This window comes from Coffea arabica, chromosome 4e (assembly GCF_036785885.1).
Source record: "Coffea arabica cultivar ET-39 chromosome 4e, Coffea Arabica ET-39 HiFi, whole genome shotgun sequence".
NCBI classification, from domain to species: Eukaryota; Viridiplantae; Streptophyta; class Magnoliopsida; order Gentianales; family Rubiaceae; genus Coffea; species Coffea arabica.
In genome coordinates, this window is record NC_092317.1 from 5902864 (window position 1) to 5928871 (window position 26008).

General features: G+C 36.7%; 1 pseudogene; it reads right to left on the reverse strand.

Moving 5' to 3' along the window:
* Nucleotides 1–16106: 16106 nt before the first annotated feature.
* LOC113742511 (putative receptor protein kinase ZmPK1) lies at nt 16107–18810 on the reverse strand (annotated as a pseudogene).
* Nucleotides 18811–26008: the final 7198 nt, after the last annotated feature.

Genomic DNA, 26008 nt, shown 5'->3' on the forward strand with positions numbered 1-26008 from the left:
GTCCAGCCCCCACTTGGACCACTTGGTCAGGCCTCGCCTCGTCTAAGACCACCTGCTCCACCTCATCCCCGGCTTCCAGCCTGCCGGGCTTTCCCGTTTTCTGAGGATCGATGCAGTCTATGAAAAGAACAGCTGGCCTCCTCTCTTCGGCCTTTGACGCGGTCCGGGGAGTGACTGCGGCCTGGATGGTGGCGAGGTAGCATTGGCGGGCAGTACTCACGTCGCTGCTCACCTCGGCCACCCCCGCTGGTGTCGAAAATTTGAAACTCAGGTGATAGGTAGAGTACACAGCCCTCAAGGCGTTGAGCGTGGGTCGACCTATTGACAGATTGTAGGGAGAATCTGCCTTGACCACCGCGAAGCTGACGGGTACAGTTTGGTAGCGGGGATGATGCCCGACAGTCACCATCAGGGACACCATACCCTCCGGGTGGACTACGTGTCCCCCGAATCCGACGAGGGGAGTTCTGACAGGAGTGAGTTGCTCCCTGGTCAGTTTCAAACTTTCGAAAGTTCGGTAGTACAAGACGTCTACAGAGCTTTCGGGGTCAACATAGACCTTTTTGACTATGTAGTTTTTGGTGAGGACCTCGATCACGAGAGTTTCGTGATTGCTGGAGGCGGCAGGGACTGGGTTCGTGGGACCATAGGTGATGACCTCGGACAATCGGGAGCTCGGCTCGGCCACCTCCATCCCGGCCTGGCGGTAGGTCCGCTTCCGGGAGTTTTGGCTATCTCCTCCCGTTGGTCCTCCCGCGATTGTGTTGATCACCCCGGCGATGTTGGGGCCGTAGACCGGTGATCCGTCGCGTGGAGGCCGCTTGTCCTCCCTACGGTCCTCGGGGCCTCGGCAATTCATGTCTGTGTCCCGCCTGTCTTCTCGGCGGGGGCCCCTGTTCTCCCTGTGGGAGACGCTTCGGTTGAATCCTCCATCCTTGCGAACGAATTGCTTCAGGTACCCCTGCCGGATCAAGTTCTCGATCTCTCGCTTCAGATCGTTGCAATCCTCGGTCTCGTGCCCAACATCCCGATGGTAGGCGCAATAGAGGTTTGAGTTTCTCTTATCTCTCCTCCCCGGAATTTCAGAAGGGATTCGGCCGAGGTGATTCTGCCTCATCACAGCCAGGACATGATTCCGGCTGGAGTTGAGTGGTGTAAGCTCGGCGTCTGAGGTGGACGACCTGCCTTTTACGATCCGATCAAAGACACTCCGGCGGTCTCGGAATTGAGTCGACGAGCCACTGGGGCCATGTTCTACTCGACCGGCGTCTTTTTTCCTCCGGGAATCTTGCCCGGTACGAGTGGCTTGGGCCTCCCGCTTCATGCGGTTTAGGTTTTCACTTCGGATTCCCTGATCTACTCGATTCCAAAGTTCCCGAAGTGTGCGGGGGTAATCCCGGTGTATCTCGGTATTGAAGATTCCCGCGATCAGCCTGTTGTTGAAGGCAGCTATGGTTACCTGCTAATTCTGATCAGGTATCTGTACGTTCTCCTCATTGAACCTCTGCACGTATGAGCGCAGTGACTCGCCGGGAGCCTGCTGCAGGTTTAAGAGGTAAGCTGAAGTTTTCGTAATTGGGTGAGACGATACAAAGCGGTGGATGAACCGATCTATCAGCTCGTCTAACGAGGAAATACTCCTCGGTTCTAAACCCCAGAACCACTTTCGGGCCGTCCCCTGCAGGAAGATTGGGAAAGCTCGGCAAATTACGGCGTCCGGGACGCAGTAGAGCCGAAATGCAGAGAGGAAGGCGCGGAGGTGATCCTCGGGGTCACCTCGGCCATCGTAGGAACGTAGGGCGGGAAGTTTGAAATTTGGGGGGACCATCTCCCCATTGATGTCGTCCGTGAAGGGCGGAGCTCTCAGATATTCGGCTGCTAAACCTCCGGGACGCCGAGGTGGGTACTCAGCTCATTTTCCCAGAAGACCCCGGGAGAACGCCCGGGAAATGGAGGCAATTTTAGATGTCGCCTTGGAAGTGGCGCGCCTGGAAGTGCTCCGAGAGAGGTGCCCCTCATCGGAGTCTTCGCCGGAAGGTACTTCAGGGGATTTCGTCGGTCTCCTCTTGGAGGATTCAGCTTTTTCCTTCCCCTGCCTCTTGAAGTACCTCCCCAATTCTTCGAAAATGTTCGGGTTGTCAGCCACGAACTCGGCCATCTTGGCGATGGCGTCTTCGTTGTTGGGCTGGGTCCTTGGGGACCCTTGTTCTTCAGAAATACGATCTTGCTGGGCTCCCGATGTTTGCCCAGGCCCGGTCGAAGGGACTCTTCAACTTCTGGAGTGCGTGGATCTCATTTTAGCAGTAATCTCGTTCCCACAGACGGCACCAATTGAGGAGGTGATTTTTGGTGGGTAACTAGACAGACCTGAATCAGTCCTCTCTCGAATGAGGTGATGTGACTTTACTTCTCCGAAATAGATGGCCGGGCTTCTCCCCTGGGATCACTCCGACGATCAAGTTAGTATGAGAACGAGAGAAAAATAATTGTATATGTGAATGAATAGTATGCTTACTTGTTAAGTGTACATGAGTGGTATTTATAGAGCGGGAGTGGATGGCAGGACAGAGGGCTCATGCTAGTGGGACCCATGTTCTGTCATTACGGCTCTGCTCCTTGCCAGGAGGTCTGACTCTGACACTGTAGCCGCCTGGGCAGGGTGACGGGGAGTCCTACGTAGTAGCCATTAGGAGTATCAGTGCTTTTCAGATAAAGCACTGGTCCCTGATGATGTCAGGTGGCTTGACATCATCAGCGTGCAGCCGATGTCGAAGTCTGAGGTGCAGGGATCATCTAGGCAGTAGACCAGGGGCTTGCCCAAGATCAGGGGCCATATTCAGCACGAGACCGTGCTCGTGTGAGGGAGGAAGTGAGATCACCTCGGCATTCCCATGAGGGCCGAGGTGAGCACCCTCAGTGACCATTCTAAACATGATTAGAGCAAGTGCGCATGCATTAGGGAAGTAGCAGACTCGGAAGAAAGTTCTGAAAGAGACAATTTGAAAGCTGACTTCAAGCTCTCTATATGGGGAAAATGATGCCTTCAAAGAGAGAGAGAGAGAGAGAGAGAGATTTGTTCATGTTGATTTGCTCTTTATACCATTTTGCAATATCCCAGACCCACCCAGGGGCAAGCACTAGAGAAGTAAGAGAACGACAGTGGTCTTTTTTTTACTTTCCTGCTTTTTTGGTCTCTGGTTTACAAGTTGCTTTTCTCTTTATGTTGAAGAATCAAACATTGCAACATGCTCAAGACGTGGAGTGCAGAATGATTAGATTTAATAGAATCTTTAATAAAGATGGCTAAATTAAAAAAACATGTATTAGATCACTACAGAAATGTTTTTGAGTCCAGTATGTCCAGACAAGGAATGCGGGCATTAGTTTGTCGAACAGAATCTCCTTGTGCCAGTGTCGTACAAATGATGGCTCACAAGACCAAATATGCATTTCCACCGTCCATTAAAAAGTGATGTAGAAACAGTAGAATTACTCCTTTTGCTGTAGTCACAAACCAAATATGTGAGGAACTTTAGTATTGATGCATTGGCTGAGGCGGTGCCATTGGATATGCAACATAAGGGGGGTGATGTCCATGAGGAAGCATTACAGGTGTACAAACTGCTGATGCAATGTGACCAGGAGCAGCAGCAACCAGATGACCTACTGGTGCACCATGTACCCCTAATCCATGCATACTTTGTTGCGCCCGCGCATCATTGCTGGTTCCAGAGTAAATCTCGCATTACAGTCATATCAGAGCGAATCTTGTGTTATCTTTAAGCAAGATGAGCTGGGGTCCAAATGATGTTATGATTTTGACAACGTAAAGGAGTGGAAGAAGCTAAGTGTCATGTTTGACGAGAACAACCTCTAAAGTCTGTAGAATTAAATGTCATATTAGAGAGGGTGACCTTTAGAAATTGCGCACGATTGATGAAGTGGACAGTTTTGATTATCACTAGGTTTTGCAAGGACATTTTTTACTATGACCGGATTTTGTGAAGATACACAAGCCTTATAAGCGGGAGAATGCGAGACCCACCCTACATCTAATTTGAGAAGAAGAAATGGCATGAATATAAGTCTCCGTCCAGTCCATGAGCTATTAATTCACTTAGGTTAACTATTTTGAACCTTGATGCGGCTAAAAAGTTGGGCCAACTTGTGGACTCGAAACATTACACATTAACCTTAGATTTCTTGCCATGACAGCAACCAAAACATCCATTTTCGATCCGTACAAAAGGACTCAATATCACCTTGTTTTACACAGCCAAAATAACAACCAGCAAAATAACGCTACTATATTTTACCATATTTTACACCAAAATAATAGCCAAGAAAGATCTTTGTGTTTAGATTTCTATCAAAAGAAGAACCACATTTAAGTCATCAAAATGAAAGGCTTTCCACGTATCATCTTTCTAAATCAAACAATTGACAACAAAATAAGCATTCCGGTTTGAATAATCAAAGGGGCTGGATTTGCATTTGTTCTCTTGATCCAGATTTTTTTTTGCAACAACACTTGGAGTGTAAGCGTAACTTTTCCCTCAAGTTTTGATGTACAACAGTTGTAGCAGCTGTTGCTTTAGCGGCAACGAGTGGTTCGGTTCTATGTTGGCTACAGGCTGCCAATTGAATACGAGCTAACATCAACTCATCTGAAGTAAAAATTATGGCAAATTTATACAACTAGATTCATGAATATTACTTGAGAAATTACTAAATTCTTCAAGACATAACGTTTCCTTATTTTGAACTTTTGATTTGGATGTACTAGCGTAATTAACAGTCTTTTGTTTAGTCACTGTTTGCTGCTGAGGTAGCGCTAAAGTTGAATGCTAAAAAATCGTATGTGGCTGTAGATGTGCTGATTCTTGAACGTCTGGTTCTTTAGGTGCGTATGATAAGAGAAATAGAAGTTGTTCAATGCAGTAAATATCAATAGTGAATTTAGTTGGTAAATAAATCAAATAAGAGTAAAATTTGGAGTTTGAATGAATTGGATGCTTGCGAGTTCTTGAATTATGATTTAGTTGAAAGTATCTCTTGCAATGTACAACAAGTCCCGATGTCTGACTCTTTTATTTATTTATTTTTTTTATATATTTAAGTTACAATCAACTTCTATAAATTTTCGATGTTTACAAGAACTACATCCAGTTAGTTGCTTGTTTTGTATTTCTCAACAGAAACACACTCAATTAATGGAAAAATTTCACCATACGCACTCTAATAGTTTGATTCATGACATGTGTGCAATAGTTGAATTTTAAATTCCAATTTTGCATAGTTGTCATTCATCCAACGCTAACAGTGTATACACTGTCGGTGTAAGAAAAATTAATTCTTTAAAAATACACCCAAATGAATCTTCCGTATATATAGAAATGTTTAAAATATATTCACTTGAAAAGCATATACAATATGACAATCACCTAAACAAATATAGAAACAAATTTGAATGCATAATTACTTAATGTTTAAAAGCAAATATCGAAAAAACAAAGACCTAGTAGTAATTTTATTTATCATTTTTGTTGCTATGTGTATGGTTAGGAAATGTCAATGGACCTCTCTTTTCGTTATTAGAAGAATTCCAGTGAACCTTTCGATTGTGCGAAATTAACAAAAGTACTCTTATTCTTAATTAAGTCATGAATAACTAATTTTTGTAAGATAGTAATCAAAATAAAAAAAAAGTACGAGCATTTAGTCCTCTCAAATGAGTAAAAGTTTCAAGAATAGTATCGCTAAAAAAATAACAGAGTGCCACTAATATTTTTTTAAATTTTTATTTTGGTCTTATTATTTGTCATTCTGTTAATGAATGATTAATTATAAGCTCTGTATCTATATAATTTGAATACTAGGCGAAGTGTGTTTTTCCGTGTGGCTTATATATATATATATATATATATATGTATATTCTGGTTATTATTACCTCAAAAAATTAAGTGTAAAAAAGAATAAATTCAAGTACATTAAAAATATTATACAATTAATAATAGTAAAAGATGGAAGTTGCTGGTGGTGGTTGCAGGAAAGAAAAGAGAACAAGAAAAAAAAAACAAAATAGAACAAATTCCTATGCTCCTCTTCACTTCTTAAATTCCATCCCCTTATTATTAGGGAAAAAAAGGTAAAGAAAAGTAATAAAAAATTAATTAATATGTAAGAGACACTTTTATTTATGCTAAAATATCAGACAGGACACTTCTACCTTAAAACATCAAACAGGGGTAAAGTGTCAACAAACAAAGTTTAGGCGTAAAAGTGCAAAAAACAAAAATGTGCCTATGGTACTACAGGGCTACAAGTATGTGGTTTGGTGCCCTAACTATATATTGAAATTGCAAATCCCTAAGAGGAGAGCGAGTGAGCGAGAGAATCAGAGTTGATTATAGGGCAGGGTTTGGATTTGGGACAACGACGATGACTATGGATCAAACAGAACTCAATTGGTTTTTCAGTGCTCTGCCCCATTTTTTTGTTTTCAGAAATTGTTAGTATGCGAAAGACTCGATTTTGCTTCTGCATTATGTGTAAATAAGCATAGAAGAATTGAAAACTTCTGTGTGGGGGCACTCTCTTCTTCTGTATCATTTACCTTATGCTAGGTGGCTGCTGCTGCTGGTGTTGTTGTTAGAGCATCTCTAACCGCGTGGAATAAGCAGTGTAATGTTAGGGTTGGTTACACGGCCGCCATTACTCACATCATTCTGATGATGCGTGTAATGGGTGGGCCACCCCATTAAAAAATTTAGTCATTGGAAAAATTTTGGTCAGCAAACTAGCCGTTTTCAACGTTCATTTTTTGCAATTGTGAAGTCCATTTGCAATGTTCATTTTTTCTGGCAGCCATAACTTAATTTTCTATATAAACACACAACACACTTTTTTTTTTCATATCCCACCATTCTACTCTATTATTTCTTTTACTCTCTCACTCATATTCCTCAACCTTTGTGCACAATTTTTTAAAATTTCAATATTTTGTGATTATGGATGAAAAATTTAGTAGTTTTACAAATATGTTAAATGCTCCAAATATAGAAAATTCATCATCCTCAAAAAATTAAAACCCCCAAAATTTTCCAAATTACCCATTTTCTGGTATTCCTACAAATGTGCAAAATTATGCATTTCTCCTAAATTTATCCACTTCCAGTCATCCATCAAATTTCCAAAATCTACCAAATATTTTATATCCAATTCCCATGTATCCTCCACCTACATATTTTTCAAAATTACTTTATTTATTTATGAGATATGAGTTATGCATTATTAAAATAAATATTTGATTTAATTGTGGACCCATACTATTGCACCTTGTGGAGTGTAATCCATTGTGAGTGAAAGTGTAATAAAAGAGAAGAAAGTGAAATACTGACGTGGCATGTGGATTACACTCTAAAGAGTGTAAACCATTGTGGATACCCTTATGTTTTCTTGTTAGAGTAGTATGCATTGCTTGTGAACCAGTTGACCATGTCTATGAAAAAATAGAGTGTTTCTTCATTTGTCTTGGGGTTCCTTTTCAGGAGTTTTCTTTTCCTAGTTGTGTCTAATTTACAACTTTTTCTGGTCGACTGACTAAAGTACGAATAATCTGATATCCAAACATTTTGTATTTCTCACTATATCCAGTTGTGTAACATGTTGTTTGCACTATAGCCGTTGGATACTCTTGCAACTCAAAAAGTAAAAGAAAATGCTTTGTCACCATGCTCTCACCTCCTGCCCAGGTGGCACATTTGGTAACTGGCCTCTAGTGGCTCATGCATTTGACTAAAATTTTGAACCTCAAGCGATCTCTCATATTTGTATGTATCTTCTTGCTACCTCCTAGTGTTTCCTGTGTGATGTGAATTTGTATGCCTTTATATCCACATAGACGTGTTGTGCTTGATATTTAAATTTACAGAATTCCCTCTCAAGTATTATTGTGATCTTTCTTTTTCCTCTTTTCGGGGTTATGCTTTTGTTGAACTGTGCATTTTGTTGCTTGCTTCCTTACTTTTTCTTCTCAGCAGGGAGCAAAACAAGAGGCTCAAAGAGAGACAAATTGAGGAGGATGGGTAGAAACTTCATTTTAGAATCATTGCCAAGTGAATGTTTTGTGCTTTTCCGTCTTAGTTGCGGTGTGGACAAATATTTTTCCCTTGCCATTGAAGAGCCCCCACCCCCACCCCCCTCTTGGAAAAGAATTGCCAGTCCCCTTAGCCCTTCTCAGTCTCCTGAGGTTTGAATCAGTATGGAAAAGTTGACACTTTCCATATGGTTTAAAAATAAAGGATGATCTTCTCTCTTTCTCTCTCTCTGTATATATATATATATATATATATATATATATATATATATATATTGGTGTGTGGAAGTGTGTATTTGTTGTGTAATGGGTAGTTTTTTAAAGAATTCTATACTGTTTAACAACCAAAAGAAACTCTGATACATTTTTTAGAACTCTAATTTCCTTTCCCTCTATGCTATCCTATTGCCAGACTTTTCTGTTCTGTGATTGAATTGAGTGTTTTGATTCTCTTCATCCCCACTTCGAACCCTTACTACTCTTTTATTCTTTTGTTTTTTTTCACTCACTACAGCTCAGTTTCCCTGTGTAATCTGAATATATCTCCTTAGACTTGTTGAGCTCGGTGTTCAAAATCACAACACTTTTTCTCTCAAGTGTCATGGCCAGTTAGATCTTTCTTTTTTTCTTTTTGGGGGGTTTTGCTTTTGTTGAATCGAGTGATTTATTGCTTGCTTCCTTGCTTGTTTTTCTTTGCAAGAGGAAAAAGGAGATCTTGTTGAATTAAGATGATGAGGAAAGATAGAAACTTGATTTTAGAAGCTTTGCTAATTAAAGATTTTGTGCCATTCCATTGTGGACCTTGGTGAAGTACAACAGATGATTATGCTGTATATTCCCAGCTCAGTTTGTGTTGGTAAGACAAATCGGGGATAATTTAAAACTTGCAAAAGAAATATTGTTCAATTTAGCCAATTTCTTTACATGTTAAGTTAAGGAAGCTTCTTATTTGCGTTAAGCATAGTATTTGCTTCTTTGTTTATGTTAATAAGAAAAGCAAGAAGAAGAGACGAAGAAAATCACCTTTATTTTAACCCTAGAATAATGGCTACACGAATAATTATGTTTATTTATTTGGAGTCAATTTTGCTGGTTCTTTTTTAGTTTTACTAGTTTTTTTGGCCCTCGCGCTGTGCACGAAAGTGCCCAAGATCTACTTAAATCAACTTAAATCAAAAGTTAACCAAAGCATGTAATATTTAGCAAAACAACGGTTATAAACTCATCCAAATGATTATGTTCAAAGTTTATTGAGCAAATCTAACTAAAATTATGATGAGGAAGTACATGATTAGTCATCTTATCAACCACTTGGTTAAGGTTCAAACTTGAATACTAATCAATTCCTGCAGTCAAGTAATTAAGTATCAAATTAACCCTACACAAGGACATGCAACAAAGGCATTCAGATGAATCAAAGAATCATCTTAAAACTCCTAAACTAAGTATACACAATATAGCAACGAAGTCTTCCAATGAAAATTTGGGTAAAAAAGCAAATTTCAAGTGATACTTCATCATCATTCCACCAATCATGCTCCACACATCGGCAAATAATTAGCAAGTATATAATCCTAGGATAAACACATAGAAATGCTGCCTATCAGTGCCAATAATGGTTGGTGGACATTGGTGGTGCAGCAATGCAGAATTGCTTGGCTTGACTGTTTTGTAGCAGTTCAAACTTCTGTGTGGTACTTGGGATTCATAGAATTTCCAGAAAAGTACTATACTCCATTTGAGGTGATCAATGTACATGTGAAATAGTCAGGAGTAAAATGACCAGGAAGGTAGTAAGTAGGCTTCTAGCTAGGGAAGCAGAAATGTAGAACAATTTGGAATACTGGTCATAGCCTGTAGATAATAACGTTGATGATGAACAAAGCACCAGATGCTTGATTTGTTGTCTATATATGTTAAGTGATTGCTCTTATTGGTGTTCTTTCAGCTTTCTTCATTTTTGGTTAGGTAAGATACTACATCTTTCAGTGTATTGGCAGAGTCACCATTTCTCCTTTTTCAGTTGACAACTATACTCCATGAGCAGACTTCATAAGACCTCGACGATCCCTGTCCAATGCATCTTGAAGCAGAATCAATTTATTAGTGCACTAAAATAAATAAATAAAAATGTCAAACTTGCAACTCTAAAAAATTGTCTAGTAATTTGAGTAGCTACCACTTAGTAAATGCATATTAGCTACTAAGTATACCATTAAGTAAATTTAGAGGAAAAGAGAAAATGCATATACTCTGGAGTATCTTGGTCCACAATTCCAATATCCTGAATTTGCTTTGCTTGAAGTACCTCAGAAACAACACTCTTGTCTTCCAAGTTAGCATGTTTTGAATCAAAATAAGAACAAAGCTTAAACTAAACTCCTACCAGAATGATGTTAGATTATTCACGTAGTCAATTTTTTGCCTCTCTCGAATTAACGGGATCACCAAGCTTTCCTGTGGATTGGATAAGTTGCGTACAATGGATTCTCTTCCATAGTCTTTGGCACATATAATTTCCCGGGAAATCATGGAAAGTGCAGTCCAGAAAGTTTAATCTCTCAAATGCAGTCATGCTTGAGATCCCGAAAGAGGTTTTGCAAGTGCCTAGTACAGTAGGCAAAACCAGCCTCCTGACTTCTTGTTCGATGAGTTTATGGCAACCATGACGACAAACAGAAATTACAAACAATAGAAAAGCAATCTAAGATACAAATGATGCCAGCAGTTAGCAAATTCCACAACAGCAACCAATTACATTGATGTTAAACTCTCTAGATGATCAGATGCAGGTACCTTTTCAAACTCATTCATCATACTACGTCACATTCCAAATTAGCGATCTTGAGGTTCTCCAGATGATCAAAAACAACTATTATGTAACTTCACGTTCTCATATCTTGAATAAAGCAAACATGCTCTCATAATAGGATAGTTCGGCCTTTCTTTTTTCCCCTTTTTCTTCTGTAATGATTGAAAAATGGAAGCATATCTTGAATAACTTGAGGTTCTCATATCTTGAATAAAGCAAGCATACTATGTTTGCTGTCTTTAGTCTTTTTCTCCCTTTCAATTAACTAGTTTCACCCCTATTAATAAAAAAATTTCACATAGTTTGTAGCAGCTGATTTCTGCTTTGTTTGCTTTATTTACTCTATTCTCTTGTTGGCAGAAAAGGTTGCATGTATTTTGTATCTTCAAAGCTAAATGGAAAAATTCTTGTATGAATGGATTAGTATCCTGGCCAATGTACTTGTAATTGTCATTAGATTTCATGATGGATGTTTATTGATTAGAGGTTTTCTTAATGTTCTTTAGCTTTTGTTACAAGCTCTATTCTGGATCATGTCATAGACTCATCTAATCTAATAGACTTTATGTTTGAATAAATGTCTAGAAAGCCGCCTATATTTTTCTTGTTACTTGCTTTTGGATGGATAAATTAGTTGTAATGCCCGTGGAATACAAGCATCTCGTCACATGTTTCTTTTTGCTCCAGGATTGTGGAAAGTAGTTTTTATGCTACAACTGAAGTAGACTTCAAGCAAAAGAAGCAATCGGGTGCTTAACTATACCAGCTACATTTACTACTACCTTCGCACCAAATTCAAGAGCTACATTTACTACTACCTTCGCACCAGCTATGAACAAAAGCTTATCCTCCAATTCAGGGAAACAAATCCAGCTGCTTTTCTAAAGTAAGGTCAAGAAATTTAACACCAATAGTTTATAATCAACCATGCACATAGAATCTAGTTACAAACCAACAAATTTAATAGCCAGAGGGAATTGACAAGCAGCAAGAAAACAACAGTACAACAGACAAAATACAATCCAAGCAAAAGTAGAGCAAGGAGTTCACCTTGCAAAAGCCTGCAAAAGCACCAAAACTAAGCTTTTATCAATATTTCTTACAATCATAACTGAGCAAAAATGAGTAACCTCAATTATTTATGTTAAATACAACCCTTAATTATAAAGGGAGTAACATGAAGAGCAGAACAAGCAAATTGTGTCTCGTGACAAGAAAATAACATTGTAGCAAAGAAAATATGATCAAGGCGGAAATGGAGTGAAGGGCTCACCCTGCAAAACCACCAAAAGGTAGAAATAAAGCGAAGAGTTCACCTTGCAAAATTAGGGAACTGCAGCTTTCAATTGAAAAAAGAAGTTGCTTTTGAGATGGCTTGCACAGAAGATTAGTGAGACAAAAGAGTGAAGAATTCACATTGCAAAGCCGCTAAACCCTAGCCTTCAATTGAAGAAAGAAACAAATCCAATATGCTGCTTTTGAGATGGCTTGCTAACAAGATTACCTAGGCAAGAGAGCTTTGTGCGGCTCCCGCAAACCGATTTGCACACATCCCACTGCCCACTCACCAGTAGAGTTGAAGCAACAACAATTACAAACAAGATGGACTGTCTTAGTTGGAGAAACCAAACACGCACCTGAAGCACAAATACAAAAGCTACCAAAGTTACCCATAATTACCGGATAACCGGTCCATGGCACTGTAGCAACTCCAACTCACACTTTTAGTTTAGTAATGATATGTTTTGTATAACACTGACATTTTTTCATTCTAGCAGCTTTGTATCAAGAGGCTAACTAAATTGATTCCAATTTCTAGTACAAACAGGAAGAAAATGCACATCATCATCTTTCATTTATTGCATGACGAACTGCAAACGCTTTATTCCTTTCTAATGCTAGCACTAATAATTTTATAGAACCACTGAAAGGCTTAATCAGGTTTTGGAAATTGCTGAACAACTGAAAGAGGTTGTCATGCTCACTTTGTGTCTATGAATTGTCCATTTAAGAGCCCTGTGCTATAAGTTGAACCTCATTTTTTTAGTTCTAATAACTGCCTTCTGAACTATATCTCAACTTTCTGAATTTATCATTTTGATTTTTATCGGTTGATCGCTTTTGTTGGTAAATGCATTGACAGAGGTGGATCTTAATGAAAATTTTTTCAAGGCACTTCTTTGCGTTCAAGAAATCCATGCTAAAAGAACGTTAATACCGATATATCCAAGGTGATGAATACCTATGTCCAATAGTTTGTATATGCACTGCCATCCAAGTGGACATAGTTTTTTCTGAGTGAGTTGGCCATTTGATTCGACATTATTTCCAAGCAAAGTATATGTATCCTAAGAGTACTTTGGCTTCTACAAATCTGGTAATGGGGTCAATATGTGCATGGGCCTAGCTGATTGTGAATATAATGCTGCTTTCTTATAATCATCGAGTACAAATAGTTTTTTGGCTTGGGAAAACGTTGGTTTACAAGTCTCTGTGATTGAAACCTGAAACCTGATATAAGCCACTATAACATTAGTGTTGTTCCCTTGCATGGTTTGCTTCTTTATTTCTTGTTTCTTTTAGAGTTACCAGTGTCATAGAATGCAATATCTGTAAATGATAAAAAGATAAATATTGGTTTCTGTTAGATTTTTCTTCTTTGTTTATTTATTTATTTATTTTTGTATCTATTCCTAACTATTGTATAAGAAGCACTTTTAAGTAAAGTGTAAAAACAATTTTTTCCAACTTTTTTTGGGACATGCAGATAATCTCTGATGCATTTTTTCAAAAAAAAAAAAACCCTACATCATCATATTTAACAGTAAACAATTTTTTTTTTTTTGGACAAGCACAAAACTGGTTATCCAACAACAGACATGTAACTTTACCCAAAGGCGAAACACCAAAAAAAAGGAAAAGCAAAATCGCTACTAAACCCTAGTTAAAGTTATAGGGCAAAAGAAATGACTAAATCCAAACTTCTATGCATTCTGGATAGATTGAAAAAGACATCACTCTCCTTTTCCGACCTGTGCTTTCCATTCAGACAATCCAAAAAGTTCCCAGAAAATCCAAATGTGGACCGGCAAAGCAAAAACTAGGTAAATTGACGATCGTAGCGGAACCTTCTCTAAGTCGGTGTAATTTTTGTTCCCTTTTATTTCATTTTTGTTTATGATCTTGTCTACTGCAAATTTAAGGAGGTAAAAAGGCAATTTTCTATCGATCATGTCAAATTTCAATCTGTCCCTACCTCATTCCCAAACGAATGCCCACGCCAACCCAATTTCACCCCTATCTCCGCCACTAATTCAACCCCAGCCCCAACCTTACCATGATTTAGGCTTTTCAAATTGACAAACCCCAACCAATCAACAGTACCTATTACATAATTCGCCCCAACTAATCTTAACAAACATACAAACATATGAAAAAAATACACATGCATTAACAAATATATTGTTTCTTATTTATTATACACTCTGATATGTTGTATAATAGATCTTATTTATTATTGTCAAATGTATAGCATCTCATGCATAAGTTGCAAAATGGATGATGATATTTGGATGTTTTGTGTTTTATGGAGTGAAACACATAGTTTCTACCAATAAAGTGTGACAACAATATCTACTAATTTAGACAATACATAACAAATACTTATTTATACACATGTAAGGTGGTTGATATTAAATTGAAATGTGCTAAAAAAAATACAATTATATGTATGTTTCTAATATTTATTGTATTAACTTTTATCATGTATTATAAAATATAGAACATAATGTAGTTGTATCAATTGAAGACTATAAGTCACAAATACAGAACAGATTCCTATTTAACTCTAAAAATAGAAAATAAGGGACCACTTCCTATTATAGCTTAAAAACTTTATTTATTCAATTGGCCTTAATTTAATAATATACAATTTATTTTAATTTTTTGACAGTTTGTAATGATGATTTCTAAACCACTATAAATAATATGGTCTTTGACAAGTAAGTTATGATATTTGTTTGGCATTTATTTATAGATCTATTAAAAATTGATTAAAAAGGAAAATGATGACAGATCCATAAAAAAGAATAAAAATTCTACTCTTTGTCCTTTGTTCTTGTAAATGGAGAATATAACCAGTTATATATGCTCTAAATAGCTTGGTAAAAAGAACCAAAAGAACCAAAAGAACTTTAGACAATGAAGAGTACAATTATGAATTAATTATTTCTTTCTTTCTTACACTAATTGACTTCCTATCTATGTTTAGGAGGAGAAATACCCATGTCTTCCTAGTTTCTGTAAATATTTAGAGTCAAACACATTCTAAAAGGCATCTTTATTCATATCACTAGGGGTTAAGTAGAGGTATTTCCTTAAACATTTTACATCTTATATAAATCTACAAGGTGGAAAGTTTATAGGGATATTATTGAACAATAGGAGGATTATGCGGTATTTTAAGGAAATTGCTATTTACGTTAAAATCATTGAATAACAAATATTTCGTCCACAATCATAAATAGAAAATATCTGACTTTAACACACATACTAGCTGTAATTCAAGATGATTGCAACTGATTGAAGAGCATATGAAATGCATTCTAACATTCCTCACTTTCTTGATGGAGTAACTTGTCAACTACGTAGCTCATCATTGGTCCTGCATCTAGGTCTTCCCCTATGAGTTGGAGAGTAACTCGAACTAGAAATTCAATATTTGTTCATGGCAAGGTTTGCAATTTTTGCAATCACTGTTGGTGATGTTCTTCCATTAGTTTCAAGCATCTTATCTTTCACCCATGTAACGTGATCGACACTGGAGTAATTAGTGCTCTTCTATTATGAGCTAAAGACCCATTACTAACGTGATTGCGTGGGTAATTAGTCCTATTTTATTAAAAGATTGTGGCTAACAAACATTTTTCCATATATTTTATTAATTTTTTCAAAAAATTAGTTGTTAGCGCGTGACGGTGCGTGACCAGACTTGAATAGCAATTAACAAAGATCAGTCAATGGGATTAATTGTGCTTAAAAGTTGAAATACTTGGGACCACATTTATTTTCATCTAAACTTCATGAACTAAAACTGCTCACGCCCTAAACATTTGAGATCAAAGCCATAATTCTTTCTATTATTCAACAATAAGAGGATTACTTTGTAATTTAAAGTAAATTACTATTTGCCTTAAATTCAGAAAGACAAATATTTCTTACTTTTAATATTTTGTTCACAACAGTAAGGTGGAAACATATAAATTATATGAACATAAAATATCTAATTTTAACACACATATTAGTCAGCAATTTAAGATGATCACAACTCATTGAAAAGTATGTGAAATGTGTTCTAACATTCATCACTTTCTTGATGGAGCAACGTGTCCACCACTTGGCTCATTGTTGGTCTTGCATCTTTGTCTTCCTCTACGCATTGGAGAGCAACTTGAACAAGAATTTCCACCCTTGCCACATCAAATTCAGCACTTACGGCAGGGTCTACAATTTTTGCAATTGCTGTCTGTGATGCTCTTCCATTAGCTTCGTGCATTTTCTCCTTCACCCACGTAACTAGTCTCCTTGGCTCCATTGCACTGGTGCTTTCCTCCATAGAACGGCCTTCAACTGGGCTTCTTCCGGTTAATAATTCCAGCACAACAATTCCATAGCTATAAACATCAACTTTGGAGGTTTTGGGAAGATTGAAAACCCATTCAGGGGCCATGTAGCCTCTAGTTCCCCTTATCCTGGAAAACGTTGATTTATTTGTCCCACCTCTATTCAATAGTTTGGACAGGCCAAAATCCGCCACCTTCAGCTGGTAATTCGAATCTAGGAGTATGTTCTGAGGCTTTACATCACAGTGCAAAACCCACTCTAAGCACTCTTCATGCAAGTAAGAAAGTCCTTTGGCTATACCAAGAGCAATATCATACCTCTTTTTCCAATCAAGTCTGCCAGAATGCAATTTTTTTGCTAGAGAACCATGCTCCATGTACTCATAAACCAATAGCCTGTGCTTACCTCCAACACAATATCCCCATATCTCAATCAAATTCATATGGTTCAACTTGCCAATAGTACTCAACTCTGCAATAAATTCAGCTTCTCCCTGGTTGGCTTCATTGAGACACTTTATGGCAGCAACTCGATTATCTGTCAACACGCCTTTATACACAATGCCTCCCCCTCCTCGTCCTATTTCTACGCTGAAGTTTCTTGATGCCTTTTTCAACTCAGCAAAAGTGAATTTCCTGAATCCTGTTGCAACCTGAGTGTAACCCTGTATTCTTGCACTAGATCCTCGTCGGGTTTTGAACAAGTGAGTGAAGAAACATATGATCTCAAAAGCCCCAACTGCCAAAGTGCACCATAAGAATGACTTCACCCACCCATATTGACCTTTTTTCTGATATGCTCGATTGAGTGAAACAACATCGGCTGTGCACTTTAAGTTGGTTTGTTGAAGAGGATTTTGATCAAATGAGGTTAAAATGGATGGGGGCAATCTTACATAAAATGGAGAATCAAAACCAATTGAACGATACCCATTGAACAAATTGGCCTTAGGAAAACAATTATAGTAGCCATTATCTTTATCAAATTTGAATTGAAAGCCTTTGCAACTGCAATAGTTGAGGCATAAATTTTGACAATTATCAAGAGTGGAGTTACTAAAGAAACCAATATCATAGTCATAAAATTCAACATTTTGGAGAAGAAGAAAACCTGATGCATTACTGTCATTGCATGGCAGTTGGAAATCTGGTTCGCATCCATAAGCCCAATCTTTCTGGCTTTTGATCTTGTATCCAGGTACACAAGTGCATTTTCTTCCGGTCTCATGGGCGTAAGTGCACAAACTATTTTCCCCACATATCCCATGAACTTTGCATGGTTGCAGTGAGGTGCCACGTAACTTTCCAATTCCGACTTGCCATATCAAGACTGTAGACCCGAAGATTGCCATCGAAATCTATGGTCAATCTTCTCTGTATGCCTGGACCATAATCAACAGTAATAAAGTCAAACTGATCTGATGACTGGAATCTCCCCCATGAATCAAGAGCGGCAACCTTACTGTTGTTATAAGTGGACCTCCCGTTGTCCCAACTCCGTTTCCATGGGTCAGGCCATGAAATACTTGCTCTTTGAGGACCATCGTACAATAGACTAAGGACGTAGTGTGTTTGGATTGTAAGTTATTTGAGATATTTTTACTGTAGCACTTTTTGTGATGTGATGTATGTGAGATAAAAAGGTGTATTGAAAATTGTAATGGTGATGTAAGCAAATATATTTGGGCAAATAACTTACAATCCAAACACACGTTATCATCATCAAAGTATAACTTGTAGAATCCAGAAGAATAATTCGTCAGGCTTCTGGAAGATATGAGAACAGAGTTTTGGGTGAGCGACTGCCCTGGAAGAAGCGTGTTTGTTGGGCAGTCAAAGCTTTGCCAAAGATTTCCGCCATCTATATTGCTCAGCACAAGGTTGCCATTGTCATGGAGTTGCAACTGAAGAAAAGAGTTCGATTGCGTGCTACTCGTCCAAACAGTAAACTGTCCTGCATCTGCCAGCACAAGATTGCCAGATTTGAGCAGGAAAAGCCTGGAATGTTTTCCATTAACCGGTCGGTCCCTATTGGCCATCCAGACAATGATGTAATTTCTATGATCATATAGCTCAGTAAACCATATGCTAAAGCAATACGCATTCTCGCCAACTCTGAAAAATCCCGCGGTGAAATTTCCATGCGGCTTTGAAATCAGAACATCTTGAGAAGAAAGTGATGATCCTGTACTCAAACTATTAGTTCTTTTCGAGGATGATAAAAATGGTAATGACAGAGCTAAAACAGAAATTAAGATAGCATTAAAGAATAGACCCATTGGAGAAGTGTAATTTTGCAAGTATATGCATGCAAACATCTTGCGGACAAACATGGCAAAAAGTAGACGAATATATAGACAGTATGAGTGGTCTCTCGTAAGTCGTAAGTCATGGCTTCTTGACTTCTTGTGGTTGTGGAATTACGTGTTGCAGTTGTGCAGATTGGAAGTCAAGCCACTTTGCATTGATTTTCTTCAAGAGTTTGGCAGGGCTTTGATTAGACTGGTGTAGCTGGGAATCATCGTACAAATGTACAATAGAATAGGAGGGTAAGTCATCCTTTCTAGTCAACGAGAAAGGTTAAAGTTGCATCATTTGCGTATTTACTCCGTCGAGCGAAGTTTAAACCCTTTTGATACGGAAATAGGGGTGTTGTCGAGTCGAGTCGAGTCGAGGCAAAATAACTAAGATCGAGCTCGTTAAGCTTTTAAAATTCGAGCTCGAACTCGAGCTCGACATCAATTTATGGAACTGGAGTTCGAACTCGAATTCGAGTTTAATTAAATGTAATTAATTCAAATCAAGGTCAATCGAGCTTATTCGAGCTCAATCAAGTCTAATCAACCTCAAGTAATAAAAATTAATATTTTATATATAATTTTAAATAAAGGATATTATTGACATTTCACAATAATAAAAATAAAAATATATATTATAAAAAGCTCGATAGAGCTCGTCGAACTCTCGAATATTATATTTCCAAAATCGAGCTCGACTCAATAGCTCTAACGAGCAGTTCGAGCTCGAGATCGAGCTTGGCCAACCGACTTTGAGCTCGAGCTACTGACCAAGTAGCTCGCAAACTCGAGCCGAACTACTTGGTTCAGCTCCAGTTAGGGCTGCAAACGAATCGAGCCGCTCGAGTCAAATTCGACTCGAGCTCGAACTTGAGATCAAAATATTAAGCTCCGGCTCGCGAGTTCGAGTATATATATATATATATATATATATTGTTTTTTTTATTTTAAGTATATATATATTGTTTTTTTATTTTAAGTATATATATATATATTTTTTTTTTATTTTAAGTATATATATTTTTTATATTTTTTTAATTTTAATAGTAAAATTACAGATATATCCTTAAAATTTTATTATTTATTAAGAAAAAATATATTATTTTTTATTTTTTCGAGCTCGAGCTTGAAATTGTCAGCTCGTCGAGCTCGAGCTCAAGTTCGAATTCAATGAAATTATGTCGAGACTCGATTCGATTAGGCCAAAACTCGATTCGATTCGGCTCGTTTGCAGCCCTAGCTCCGGCCCTATACGGAAGTTTATATACTTCACATATGTAATATACAGAACACTCGCTTTCTTATTTTTGTCAATTCGTGATTTGGACTTGAAACATATTCATATCCTAGTCACCAGCTTGTCCCCTCGGTAAGTTCCTTTCATTTAATTGGGTGGTTCATCTCAACTTCCATGGAAGCCTCTTTGAGCTTTCTCCATCAGAACAAAGAATCTAATTGGGTGGAGGCTGAAGAGGATTTAATTGTTCAAAAGTCCAACATTTTGTCTTCAAACGTTTTACCGAAATGCAGTTAATTAATGTGATAAATTTGCTTGAGGTTGTCGAAGATAACAGAAATGAAGCAGAGATTGAATGGTCGTGATTCATGAAAGAGCAAGCCATTGCGGCTGATCCACCCACTTTGTAAGACCAGCAATTTTGGCAGATCTATAATTGAATCATATATAGGTTCTTCTAATTGGTACCTAATTGATATGCGTTATGCTTAAATCACACATAATTTGCCATGTGAATGCAGACATTAAGAATTATTATTCTATCTTGTATTTATAAACTTTTGGTATTTAATTTTTCATTTCTATATATTAATGCTTGAACTCCTCTTTTAGCTAGTGCCAAATATGGATTGATCTTGTACAAGCACAGTTACAATATAGACATATGCAAAAAAAAAAAAAAAAAAAAACTATTGAAAACATATTAATACTAAGTGCAACATTCTTTACCATTTTTCACCCAAAAAAAATGTTAAATAAATAAATAAGTAATCAACAAGATATTCCTGTTATAAATTTTGATTTATGCATCTATATCTTTTTTCCAATGATAAAAACATGTCGTGTTAAACAAATTGACTAGTGCATCTAATTCTTGTGTTTGTGGCATACATAAGTTCTCCATTCACTGCACAGAGTTTTTTGTCATCAATCACTGGACCGCTGCATCAGATTTTCCAGTCCCTAAGGGGAATGCTATATTAAATGAAGCGAATGAAACAGATACGAGTACTTAAAAGTAGAGACAATTTCCTCAAAAGGCTAGTATAGGTCCGAAAATGTTTGGTTATCCAAAGTTTTTGGAGTTTTTTGAGCCTAAAAAGCATTGAAGGATTTTTTTTTTTTTATTTTGGACTGTTTTGCTTTAATTTTGTCATATTGTTGTTGCTTTTTATTGATTTCAACTCAAAGTTATATTGTAAAAATCATAAGGAGTGTATTGCTATAAATTTTATGATTTTTTGTGAAGGTTATAGTGATTTTAAAAAATAAAAATTGGGCTATTTTTTTTTGCATTTCAACCACTTTTGATTCATTTTTTTGTAAAAACTAAGTTCAAAAACGGATTCTACACGAAAAATCGAGTGGGGTGTATTTTGATGAAATTTTGTGACCGAAAAATTTGCCTGGCTGAGGCTTCAGCCCTACCGGAGTGGAAGAAGAAGAAAAAAGAAGAAGAAGAAGAGAAGGAAAGAGAAAAGAAAGGAAAAAAGAGAAAAGCAAGAAAAAAAGAAAGAAGAAGACTTGGGCTGTTTCATTTTTTTTTGTTGGGGTTGTTTCTTAATTTTCAATTGGGCTAGAAGTTGATTTTTGGGGCTTGTCGTCCGGGCTCTTGAGATAATTCTCCACTTGGACTTGTTTTTAGTTTCATGAAGATAGCCCACATTTTTCTTTCGGGCTGGATGACTTCGGTCCAAGCAAATAAAAATAAATGGCCCAATGCCCTTTTTCTTACAAAAATCAAAAAATGAATTTTTCACTTTAGCTCCTGATATTTGGAGTAGTTTTACTGTGGCCCAAAAAATTTTAAATTTCCTTCACTTAGGCCCTTCATTTAATTGTATTTTTGTCTCTAAACTTTATCTTAATTAAAATTTTGACCCTTAAACTTTTGAAAAATTATATTTTTAACCCCAAAATTTTTTGTTTTTGCAATTTAGTCCCTAATGAATTTTGACTCTCTCTATTATATCTTTTCATCAATAGCTAATTATGTTACTTTTGAATGTGTTCAGATTGTAATTTTTAGAAGTTCTTAAATTTTTTTATGTTTGATGTATTAATGTGAATTTAGTACTTTTAGTATTATTATTATTTTCAATTAAATTGGTGCCATAATTCTTTTGTTCATTTTAAGTATAAAATAGGGCAATTTGACTTCATTTAGTTACCACTTCAAAAGGGAGGTACCCCTATTATCATTTCAATGCCAATTGCGTGCTCTTATGTGCTCCTATGTGTTCTTATGTGTTTATATATTTTTATATGCTTTGTTATTTATTTGATTCAAACGTTCATTCAAATTTTCTTATATTTGTTTAGTTAATTTTTATAATTATTTGGGAGGTATTTAAATATCTCAAGATATTATAGATAGGTAATATTTTTGAGAAATTATAACTAGATAGATAAATGTAATACGTAAGATAGATAGATTTATTTTATTATATTTTTCCATTTTAGATTGTACTTAGGTCCCCTATTGTAATAGATAGGATAGATAGGTTTATTTTATTATATTTCTCCATTTTAGATTGTAGTTAGACTCTCCACTGTAATAGATAGGTTTTGTGTATTTGCATGGCTTAAGTGTTATGTGCTTTATCCGCTTTTCTTAGGATTTTTGCATCTAAATATTATGTTTATGTGTTACGTGCTACATGCTCTTATGTGTTTATTTGTTTTAATTTATGCCTTATTTGTTTTACTATTTATTATTAATACATGACATCACCACACTAGTTTAATGCTAGTTGTGATTTTTTCCTTCGCTTACTTGCTAGTCCAACGTTAGTAAGGAATTTTAGAAATGGGTTAATCCAACGCTAGACCCTTAGATCGTTCATGCGTTAGATTCATCTTGTGTGTGACATTCATTACGTTTTCACGTATAATTTTTATTTTAGAATCTTTTCTCATTTGCATGATATTTTCTATTATATTATCCTCTACCCTCTATATGTGTTAATCATATCATTTAGGATTACATCTCATTTAAGAAATCGCAAAATAAGTTAGTTCATTTGCTTGTTTAGATTAGGAGACTTACTCTTTAAATATGGGAAATGAGTGATTATAACCTTTTAGTTTAAATACCCGGTTAATCTTTGTATAAGAAAATTATGTCACGAGTTTTTGTCTCCCATAACCATTATATTGTATCCATTCTTCCTTGATCACTTATATCTATATATAATTTAATTTTCTTTTCTTTTGAATTTCATTTTTGCATACTCATGACCCTTTCAAGGGATTATTTTGGCTTTCGCAATTAATACGATTGATATCAATTAAATCTTGAATGGATATTTGTTCCTTTCGACATTTTCTTTGAATTTAGCTTTGCATCCATATAAGAAATATCCAAACGTAATAAATTTAAGGGTTAGATTAGAGAAATTTTAATTAAACCACACAACTAGTTTAGAATAGATTGAAAGGGTGCCTTAGATTTGAGTCGATTGAACATTTGCCTTTCCTTTTTCAATCGTGATTCCCAAACTCATTCTTTCTTATCGAAAAGGGTTTTATTTTATTTTATTTACTTTTTATTTTAATTTTGTTAGAAAAAACATTTTTTTGGGGTGACTTGGTACACCCAAACTCAATATCAAGTGGCGACTCTTATATTTCTTAAAAATCCTTTTAGACTAAATTTTAGGTCCAAACTGTCGTATTTTGTAAAGTTTCACTCTAGGTCATTTTTCACTTATTTTTAAATAAAAATCTCATCTTTTGTAAATACTTATTTTCATCGCGAAAAATGGGGCGCGACAATCTCCACATTTTTCTTTGCAGTGCAAAAGAAATTGGAACGGCAGCTTGATAAGGTGGAGGACCCTACCGCTGTAGATAAAACCTTCGAACTTGTGGATTTGACCGCAAAACAGACGAACCTGGAGTTTGAACTTGTAAGGTGGGAGGAGAAGGTCGAGTATTGCAACCACCGATTTATGGAGGTAAAAAGGTGATTTTCTACCGATCAGGTTGTTGGCTTGTCAAACCAGCGCAGCTGGAGATGATTGATAAAATAAGGTATTTTTTCATGCATATGAGAAAACCAGAAAAATCTGGACTAGTGCCCTTAACTTGTACTATTTTGTTTACCTTTTTAGAGTGTTGCTTGGCATTGTTATGCTTCTTATGGCAATGTGTGTCATTTGATGTGCTACCCTTAGAGGTGCATATGTGGTTTAGTGCTACCCTTAGAGGTGATAGGCAACAGTATCTTAATAACCACGCAAGGAGGGAAGGGCAGGGCTAAAAGATGAACTAAACTACTCGATATTTGAATCAAGCTCAGCTTGATAAGAGCTTGATTGAGCTTAGTTCGCCAATTAGTCGAGTCAAGTTTGAACAGCATTTTGTGTTTGATAATATTCAAACTCGACAAAAAGCTTATTCAAACTTGGTTCGGCAAACAAAAAAACCAAGTTTGAACAAAATTTCAAATTCATTAAAATAATCAAACAAGCTTGAATACTTGGGTGTTCGAGTTGATTAGACTCATTTACACTCCTAGGAAAGGGAAAACAAATTGTTAAAAAAAAAGGAAATCTAGTTTGATTCCCACTCCGGAAAATGTGGTAACCAAAACAATTGTTATTGCAATGATTCCATAGGTAATTTGATTTGGATTCCACTTCTGTTCCTAGACATGAACCAAGCGGCTCCTTACTAGACGGCCGTAATAGATGTTCTATGCTTACTGATTCATTGTTGTTGCGCTTCTTTCTCCTTCTTCTTCTTTTTAACTTCCAACAACATTTTCCATGTTATTCTAATCTAGCTGTTTCGAACTCCTGGAATTAATGGCTTGCAGCGTGACCTTGGTTGGGTATCTAACTTGCTTTTGATTCAGGGATGCTAGACGTAGACGACATAACTGATGAAGCTTGAGCCCCAAGTGCTGTATGATGTGTCGCCGGCGGATGAAAATTGATTAAGTGCGAAGTGTTGCCTCTTAATGCTGAGTGTTGCTTACAAATGAGTCAAACATATTCTATGTTTATATATTAGGTATTTAACCACAACTAGGAGACTTTTTTGTTGTTTTGAAGTTGCAAGTTATCTTAAGAAAAAGAAAGTTGTGCTGCGTTAATGGTGTTACCGTGGAATGTTCACTTTAGCTAATAGTAGTGATATTACTTTGTTTGCGTTTCTGAGTTGGGTAAATTTTAATGTTGGTTGCACCACTGGAAAATGGTTTCGGGTCCTTAGACTACATCAACTTTAATCATTTAAAATTTGAACCGCTATTATCACTAAGAGACAGATATTAAGGGAATAATTTCCCATAAGGATCATAGAATTTTTTTTTTATTATTACACCCCCCTCAACAAATGTCTTGACTACGCTGCTCTGTGTGTATATATGTATAGCGTTTCATTTTTTTTTCTTTCCAATACTATTTTTGTCATCGAATAATTAATCATGTTAATACTGCAAAACAAGGATGCCATTATAACAACATCATCGAGGTATTTTATGTAATTCAGAATATGAATTTGGAATAGACTTTGATTTGGAATGAAATTAGGTTTGTTTGCTTTCCATTACGACCGTTGTCATAAAAAAAGTTAATACGATGTCATGAATGCCACTTAACATTGTTGAGCGTATGGAATGCCCAGATCGAGATTTTGTATTAGGAACAAAACCTTATTGCATTAAATTTTCTTATTAATAGGATTATATTTGGAATGAATTTCCTTTTTGAACGTTGTCCTTCATTAAGCACATGCCTTGCTTTTGTTGTAAATTAACTTCCATCCAACAAAGTTGTGGGAATTCTGCTAGATATCGTTTTATAGATTCTGAATAGGTTTTGGCTTCCTTTGTGAACATGATGTACTTCGGCATCAAGGAAAATGTCGCCCCGGACGGAAGAAAGCTCTGAGATTGACCATTTTAAATGCGACTTAGATTGAGGCTCTTCTGGG